We start from the raw sequence: 6,666 nt of genomic DNA on the forward strand, positions 1-6,666 counted from the left end.
TGGGTGATGGGTCTGACTGGCCATGTTAAAGAGTTAGGTTGTATCTGGTAGATGATGTGAAACTTAAAAATATTTTTAAGCTGAAAAATGACATCATCAAAAACTTTTAGAAAGATGACTTTGGTAGCAGGCACAAAAATAGAAAGGAGTAGAGAAAGACAAATGGTAGGCAAACCAGCTTTAGGGTGGTGCAGTAAACCTTATGGTTTGCCGCATACAAACTCTGGTATTATAAATGGAGACAGACACAAATCAGAGCAGTCTAGAAATTGGATCGATTGTGAAAGAAAGGAAGAAAGAAGACTCTGAAATATGAATCTCGGATGAGTTAATGGTCTGCCTATAATGAAACAAGAAATACAGAAAAACAGATTTTGAGGAAACCTTGTGCTGAACTTGGGAAACTTACATCTACTACACTTCTCAGAGGTCATCTTAATTATTCATACATGCTTGTTTAACCCACTAGAACATGAACTCTTTGTGTCAAGGCCATAGCTTAATCATACTATAGGCCCATTGTTTGGGTCAATAAATTTTCTATATCAGGCTTTAAATTATGCATGGTTTTATTTAAATCCCCTTTATCTTTAAAACTAAAGCATCTTTATAAAATATTATATTATTTTATGGTAGTTTTAAAAACAAAACTGATTAAGTTGTAGAAGCATGACTAATTTGTCACTTTCAGTATAGAGAAAGCTCTACAAATCCTAAATAGAGCTAAATGCATTCATTAGGCCTGCATTCAGCTACAGATAACAGAAAAATGACTTCAGTTTGAACTAGCAGTTAACACCTCACATCCCAAGGATGGAAGAGAGATAGGCAAGCCAGAGCTGGTACAACTGCTTCAAGGTATCATTAAAAACTCAGGTGCTTCCAGCTTTCTGTTCCACCAACTTCAATGTGTGGCTTTCCTACTGCTCTAGGAAAAGCAATTCTACCTCCAGATACCCGATCTGTATTCTAGACAGGATGAAGGGGAAAAGGAGAAGGTTAAACAGCCAGAGAGATGCCAGCCAAGTACAGTCCCTGTTAAATAGCAGTTTCAGGTTCCCTATCCCTTGCCTTCTATTTACATCTTGCTGGCCAGAACTTGGTGACATTTCTATTCTTATTGCAAGGAAATATGGAGAGATGACTATTTATAACTAAACATATTGTTTCCCAGAACAAAATAGGAATTGCATACGTTTAAAAATTAGTATGCTTCCAACCTTAACATACATCCTGAATATTGGCGTTGAGTAGACAACTAGAAATATCTTTCCTTCTCTCTTTTTCTCAATATACAGATAGACAAATAGATATAGGTAGATTATAGTACATATCTATCTATATATACATATATGTAAGTTGATAGACACCCACACATACACACATATATACTTATATTTGTACATGCATATAAGTATACATTTTTTAAAATAAATTTTTACAAAAATATACTAAAAAACGTATTTAATAAACTGCCTTGAAGTAACTGGAGAAAAAAAAAGCTGTTAGATCCATACTAGATACCATTCTCTAAAATAGACCAAAGATGGTCTTAAAACTTAATTTTTTCTAAGTATGCTCACAGTAACCAAAATTTAAAGAGAATATTTATTAGATGTGTAAAGGAATGTTTTGAAATAACAGAAGAAATCATTCAAGAAAAAGTGATAGATTTGAAAATAAGCAATTTTATATATCCATGTGATTAAAACAAATATTACTAAAATAAAAGGAAAATATCTAAACATGAAATGCTTATATTTGATATACTAAAGGCATAAAGAGGTTAATATCTTCACTACATAAAAAGCTTACTCCAATGTATAAGGAAAACTGAGATTTCAACAGATGAATGGATAAATCACATGAATAAAAATTTGCTCAAGGTGAAAAGGATACAAACACTTGCAGAGATTTTTTTTCACTTGTTTTCAAATAAATGAAAATTAAAACAATGTGGAATGTCATTGTATACCTAGGAGAGAAATAAGGGCCTTTAAAGGGGAGTGATAATATCCCAAATTTCTCTTTAGAGCATATGCATTGCTGATAGCCTGTAAATCAACACACATATTTTAGGTGTATGATGAAGAGGAATTGCTGGAACTCTAGGTGTCTGCCTTACTTGGAGCATTTCTAAGAAAAGCAGCCTTCAGCAGTTCTCTCTGCATGATTGGTCATGATTCATGAGCATCTAGTAAAACCATACCTAATTCTTTGCCCACAATCAAAGGTAACAGGGCTCAGTGCAAGAATCAAAGATAAATAATATATTCTGAGTGAGAAAGATGCCAACAGCCTCTAACACTTTAAAAAAAACTGGGAAAAATACTTTTCCCAGTGCAGTGCTCCATATTGGAAAATGATATCTGACCAAATCAGATTCTTCTTACTGAGAAGGATGAATGCTACTGTGATGGTGAATTTTATGTGTCAACTTGGCTAGGCCATGGTACCCAGTTATTTGGTCAAACACCAGTCTAAATGTCTCTGTGAACATACGTTTTAGATGAGATTAACATTTCAATCAGTGGACTTTGACTAAGCAGATTACTCTCCTTAATGTGGGTGGGCCTCATCCAATCAGTTGAAGACCTGAAGAGAGAAGGACCAAGGTCTCCTGAGGAAGAGGAAATTCTTCATCCAGACTGTTTTCAGACTTGAGCTGCAGCATCAACTTTTCCTTGGGTGTCCAGCTTGCCGGCCTGTTCTGTAGATTTTGAACTTGCCAGCCCCCACTATCATGTAAGCCACCAATTCCTCAAAAGAAAGTTCTCTCTATATATCTATATATAGATTATATCTATACTATCTACTGCTGGCTGTTTCTCTGGAGAACCTTGACAAATGCAGCTAGAGTGGATCACTTGAGAACAGGTCAACTAAAGCTACACCCTTCCTATCTGTAATGCAATAATAAAGTAGTTTTGGAAGCATAGCATCACTGGAGCAATTACAGATGAGATATATACAATGCGTTCTCCCAGTGCCACTCTGTTCTTACTACTAAGTTAGAAATCAGTGTAATGATTGCTCTGTTAGATCAAATAGCTCCATACCTAGATAATAGTAGTGTTCATTAACTGTGCATCCCATATCTGAAAATTCATTTTGAAAGAAATAATTAAGCAAATCATTGCCTCACTTTTTTATGACCATCCATTGATAAGCTCTACAGAACACTTGGAAACTTGCTGGTAACAAATCAAAGTAAACCAGTAACCTCCTAGGTTCAGAGACTGAATGATATTTCAGACTCAGGTCTAAGTCATAATATGCTTAAACCTCTGACTTCAGAGTTCCCATCAGCCATACATAAACATCATATTACTATGACAATTTACTACTTCATAGATTCATATGGATACTGTCTGTTTTTGTGCATGCTTTGCAAATGTGTCAACAACAATATGACTTTTTCCTATAGGCTTTTTACAGATATTGTTAGATTCTAGAAATGGAGGGCTTCTATTTAATGGTGCTATTTTCTCTGTTGTTACTCTCTCTTAGCTCACTCATACACCCTCTCGTCCCTCCTCTGCCACCTCTCTATTGTGAATATTTCCCAACTGTGCCTCATTGGAAAGTTGCTGTTTAACCATTTCACCATTTTTTACCTATTCATATGGGGGTTCCAACATGCCAGAGGCCCCAAATGGTCAGTGAAAAGTACATTCACTGAAGATGAGTTAGCAGACCAAGCTGGCATGAGAAGTGCACTATTTAATCATATGGTTGTTTTCTGAAGAATTTATTAAAATAAAATATACAGTGCTGAGTAAGTCTCTTGCCAATAAATTTACTTTCAAATGTAGTAAATATATTTTGGGGTATCCTTGAACCATATTCCAATCTAATGAAATCTTCTCTATTCTGGAAGGCATTGCTTAAAGTTGAATGATCCAGTGAACAATTCTAATGAGTGAAGATATTGTTATTTTGAAACTGTTATCTGTCCCATAATTTGAAAATAAAAATAAGTAACATTTAGTTTAAAAAATACTGTAATGCCATTTGCAAATGACATCCCAGAAAGCACCTGTCGTTTTTCCATTGCCCTTTTGTAACAGCACAGAGTTGGTTGTTAAAAAATGGACTTCTTAAGGTAGTTTTTGTTTTCATATTTTGTGTTTATTCAGAGAATCAATACTGAAAGGTTAAATGGCTGCTATTTTCCTGAGAATCTTCTGTACATTAAAACTTTTAGTCATTGCATTAAGTGCAAAAGAGCTTGTATCAGGTGGGACACTATTAAAAAGCAAATTAAAGTGGATTCTCAGTTCTCCATATAGTCATAAGGAAGCCAACACTAAGTTTCATTAAATCTAACAGTCTCATTTTAGCCATTAGTTTCAACCCTCTTCTCCTGCTAAACCTCTGGCCCATGGCTGCCTAATTAACTTATTTGACTTTCCCCCCTTTCTTTTCCGGAGCCCTCTAGCTGGGGCTAATGAGTAGCCACATGCCTAATAGGTAAGCAGTGGGAGGGAGGAAATGGGTAATCAGCCCCATGAAGAGCATATATTCTTTCACTGCATTTCTCTTTCATAGTCTGGTCAAATGGAATAAAGGACTTCAAGTAGCAAAACTTTAGCAATTAATTCAGCATTTGCAGAAAGTTGCTACATTTTCAGAGTTTTTAGCCCTGGAAAATTTCTTAGTGCATGCTGTTCTTTTCATTTACAGTCCTTTTCCCTTTGAGCCTGGAAAATACCTATTTATCCCTGCCACAGTCCTAGCTAAGGCATTAGCTGAGTGTCTCCCAGGCACCTTAGTGCAGAGTTAATCCCACAGGACCCAGTGTGTCTGTGTTCCTTGTGTAGGTTTGCATTTGACAAGAATGTATTGACTGGCGCGCGGCGCCCAGGAGCCTGGGTCGGACTCAGAAATGGCGGCCTCCATGTTCTACAGCCGGCTCTTGGCTGCCGCCACCCTTAGGAGCAACCGGTCCCGGACGGCGCTGCGGGCCGCTGCCCAGGTTCTGGGAAGTTCTGGATTGTTTAACAACCATGGACTCCAAATACAGCAGCAACAGCAAAGGAATCTCTCACTACATGAATACATGAGTATGGAATTGTTGCAAGAAGCTGGCGTCTCCATTCCCAAAGGACACGTGGCTAAGTCACCAGATGAGGCTTATGCAATTGCCAAAAAATTAGGTTCAAAAGATGTTGTGATAAAGGCACAAGTTTTAGCTGGTGGAAGAGGAAAAGGAACATTTGAAAGTGGCCTCAAAGGGGGAGTGAAGATAGTTTTCTCTCCAGAAGAAGCAAAAGCTGTTTCCTCACAGATGATTGGGAGAAAGTTGTTTACCAAGCAAACAGGAGAAAAGGGCAGAATATGCAATCAAGTACTGGTTTGTGAGCGAAGATATCCCAGGAGAGAATACTACTTTGCTATTACAATGGAAAGGTCATTTCAAGGTCCTGTATTGATAGGAAGTTCTCAAGGTGGTGTCAACATTGAAGATGTTGCTGCTGAGACTCCTGAGGCCATAGTTAAAGAACCTATTGATATTGTAGAAGGCATCAAAAAGGAACAAGCTGTTCGGCTTGCACAGAAGATGGGATTTCCAGCCAATATTGTGGATTCTGCAGCAGAAAACATGATCAAGCTTTACAACCTTTTTTCTGAAATATGATGCAACCATGGTAGAAATAAATCCAATGGTAGAGGATTCAGACGGAGCTGTGCTATGTATGGATGCAAAGATCAATTTTGATTCTAATTCAGCTTATCGCCAGAAGAAAATCTTTGACCTACAGGACTGGACCCAGGAAGATGAAAGGGACAAAGATGCAGCTAAGGCAGATCTCAACTACATTGGCCTAGATGGAAATATAGGCTGTCTAGTAAATGGTGCTGGTTTGGCAATGGCCACAATGGATATAATAAAGCTTCATGGAGGGACTCCAGCCAACTTTCTTGATGTTGGTGGTGGTGCCACAGTCCATCAAGTAACAGAAGCATTTAAACTTATCACTTCAGATAAAAAGGTACTGTCTATTCTGGTCAACATTTTCGGAGGAATCATGTGGTGTGATGTTATTGCACAGGGTATAGTCATGGCAGTAAAGGATTTGGAAATTAAAATACCTATTGTGGTACGGTTACAAGGTACACGAGTTGATGATGCTAAGGCACTGATAGCGGACAGTGGACTTAAAATTCTTGCTTGTGATGACTTGGATGAAGCTGCTAAAATGGTTGTAAAGCTCTCTGAGATAGTGACCTTAGCCAAGCAAGCCCAGGTGGATGTGAAATTTCAGTTGCCAATCTGATTTGAGAACCCAGTGGTTGGCTGAAGATGTTAAATGTGTTATAATTGTTAAAAATACTGAGTTCTGTATTATTATTGTTCCTTTTCTCTTTAGTGTGTGAAGATTGTAATTACCGTCTAGGCACAAAAAATTTTAAAAGCATTTGGTCTGCATTTAATTCTGTACAGAATGGGCTGTTTGTATAAAGTATGTGTAATGCAGTTATCTAGTTTGTTTTGTTGCAGCTTTCTTTCTCAGTTTTACAGAATGTCACTTGCAATATGCCAGTTTATTATTGTTGGGTACAGCATTCTTCATTGATAAGAGTCTTATGAATGAAATAAATATGAAAACAAAGCTTTATTCTTTAGTGTCAGAAATGTATTATATCTAATAACTAGTTTCA

General features: G+C 37.1%; 1 pseudogene; it reads left to right on the forward strand.

The window, feature by feature from the left end:
- Positions 1-4,844: 4,844 nt before the first annotated feature.
- LOC111172641 (succinate--CoA ligase [ADP-forming] subunit beta, mitochondrial pseudogene) lies at positions 4,845-6,450 on the forward strand (annotated as a pseudogene).
- Positions 6,451-6,666: the final 216 nt, after the last annotated feature.

This window comes from Delphinapterus leucas, chromosome 4, assembly GCF_059928025.1.
Source record: "Delphinapterus leucas isolate spDelLeu-1000000601 "Yukka" chromosome 4, BTC_Dleu_Yukka2, whole genome shotgun sequence".
In the NCBI taxonomy this organism is placed as follows: Eukaryota; Metazoa; Chordata; class Mammalia; order Artiodactyla; family Monodontidae; genus Delphinapterus; species Delphinapterus leucas.